This window comes from Phragmites australis, chromosome 4 (genome assembly GCF_958298935.1).
Source record: "Phragmites australis chromosome 4, lpPhrAust1.1, whole genome shotgun sequence".
In the NCBI taxonomy this organism is placed as follows: Eukaryota; Viridiplantae; Streptophyta; class Magnoliopsida; order Poales; family Poaceae; genus Phragmites; species Phragmites australis.
Window position 1 is genome coordinate 32714148 of NC_084924.1, and position 2635 is coordinate 32716782.

Below are 2635 nucleotides of genomic sequence, written 5' to 3' on the forward strand. Positions count from 1 at the left end.
ACGGTTGACTTCTTCCTCTATCGCTATTTTGCTTGCCCCCGGTCTGACCATTTTGAGCTGCCTGGTTTTAGAGCATGGAGATTTGTTTCTTTATAGTTTTCTTTGCATCTTAAACTGTTAATTTTGTACTTCTTGAACTCTTCCTTCTTAGATGAATAGGCAGAGCACCTGCCGATTTGCTTAAAAAAAAAAGAAAAGGACCATCAAAGGGAACACTAAAAAGATGACGAAAAGGCTTCTTTTATTGTTCATGAGCCAGTTCTTAGCTCAATTGCCGCAAATACATATGTTTGCACCACTAGAAATCACAAATAGATTGCATTAACACAAAGAGATATCACAAAGAGATCGCATAAACGCCCCAAAATTCAGACTCAATAAAAATTTGAACTTTCAGCAAGTCTCTGGAGTCTGGGCAACATTACCAGATGATTACACTTCTATTCGGAGCAACTAGCAAAGATGCCAAAGAACTTCAAAAGATGCCAAGGTCTCAGTCATGGTCACTCATTAGCGGAAACAAAACATTCAGACAAGTCATGGAGCGCTCATAATCTGCACCAATCAAAATCTCCGTGAAGTCCGGGCCACCGTGCAGAGAAGACGACGCTGACGGCAGATCAGGAGCAGAGGGCGGGCCGCTCACATACGGCAAGAAATCCATTGCTAGCGCTACCACCTATCCAAGAATCAGAGCTCTCAGCACCCAGTGCGCGCAGTGGAATTCCTGAACCGCCGCCACTGCCATAATGTTTGTCCCGCAGTGGTTCTCCGGCGCAGGATGAGCTGACGCCGCCGATGACTTGGACGCGGGCCCATCGGCGCGACGCGTGTGGGGTGTCTCTGGTAGATCTTGCAAATAAGCACTGCTGGTTGTTTGCCGCCACAGCCCTGGCCATCTTCCCTATCGTCGTCGCGGAACTCCACCATGTACCAACCACTCCGACGACCTCTCGCCGTTCTTGGACTTATACGCGAACTGCAGGCTGCACCCGACGCTGCAGTCCTCGCTGTCGACCACGTCCCTGGAGTCGGCCTTCTCGGAGCACCACGCGCCCTCGCCGCTCTCGACCTTCCGATGGCAGCTGTTGATATTGGCCCTTGCGTCCGTGAAAAGAAACCAAGAACGGTGAGGAGAAGCAGTCACGCAGTAGAAGGTGGAGGAAGGGGACATGTCTTACTGACCTTTCATGTCCTCCTGCCTGCATGCCTAGTGGTCAGCCGATCGAGGCGGGTGGCCTGGTGGGGTTCAGGGCTTGATCGCCGCCCCCGACTTGATCGCCGCCAAAGAGGAAGTAGTTGGCCTGGCGGACATTGGCGCGGAAGGCCTTGACAGCGGCGGGAAGCCGGCGCGGCCATCGGTCTCAAGGACAGTGCTGAGCAGCGGCAGGTCAGAGATATCGAGGTGCTCGACGCGCAGGCCCGGGACGGAGTCCTCGCACACCTCCGCCCTCGCTTTAGATAACGGTCGCAAAAGCCCTCGCTGCCGTGCCCCTCGCGCGCGCGCCCCGTCGCCACACACACGTACACGACGTCGCTACCGGAGATGAAAGCCGTGTGGGAGACACGTCGTCGCCAGCTAGAGGGGCGCTTGTATAGTCGTGGAGGATTAATTCCTGATAATGGTTCTAGAATGTACCAGTTGAAGGATATGGGAATAACACTAAAGGTGTGCACTCGTTGAGGTGTGTGTTGAACTTAATAACATTGAGGTTATCCACGTGCAGATAACCTAAAGAATAACATGTTTATATCTTATGTATTTTGTTATGAGTGTTTGTAAATCGATTAATCTTTACAGACTGAGTCCTCCTTTTTTATATATACCAGGGAGAGGAAGAATTTACAAATAGGTCCCGATTAGCAGATTCATGCCTAGCTAGATATTTAAGTCTTGGATCATATCTGGAGAACCAGGTGAGCTCAACTTGTCCTGAGAGCTATGAGTGCATGTTTCAACCGTGGAACATCTTCACACCTACCTTCCTTGGCCACCTAGTCTGTCCCATCGCCATGCGCTGTAAAGATCATCTACCAAGCCGTCCTATCCCTACGTTCCGCGAGTTTACCTGCAAAATCGTCTACTTACCTAGCCGTTATGCAGACCCTGTCTCGTTAGCTGTGCAGTGCTGCATCGGCCCGCAAGGCACCATCCGTAGCATTTGATGCTACAGGATGGGACAGTGCCCAACCGTGCCAGCCATGACTTTATTCACTAGATGGGGTGTCTGGGGAAGGAAAACACTTGAGTAGATAGCAATAAATGCGATTATATGGGTTAGGTAAGGACCGGCTTCACATCTAGCATGGGCTGATCACGGGATCTCATAATATCGCAAGGAGGCTGATCACGCAAGCCATGCGCTAGTCGTGTGAGCTTGGACCTGGTTGTGCGATGGGCTAGGGTTCAAAAAATATCCCCCATCAGTCATCATACCCCTCATGAGGCTTATTAGCTAGGGCGTCCCTTACTTAATACCCCGACAGTAGTCTGAAGCTCCCCTATGGCTGTGGTTAGGTATGGTCGCACCACTCGGACCCCGAAGGAACATAGTCCACCCAGAGAGTGGTCGCTGACGCCGTTTAGCTTTCAGAGTTTGACTCTGAACTTCACATCACATGGGGAGGTTAAGCA

The 2635-nt window shown here is 51.0% G+C and overlaps 1 long non-coding RNA gene across 1 annotated transcript; it reads right to left on the bottom strand.

Annotated features, from left to right (window-relative positions):
• Nucleotides 1–348: 348 nt before the first annotated feature.
• Nucleotides 349–1360, bottom strand: LOC133914333 (uncharacterized). The gene is made up of 2 exons (XR_009909231.1): nt 1186–1360; nt 349–1100 (listed from the first exon to the last, which is right to left on the bottom strand). It is a non-coding gene; the product is annotated as an uncharacterized LOC133914333 (long non-coding RNA).
• Between the last annotated feature and the right edge of the window lie 1275 nt (nt 1361–2635).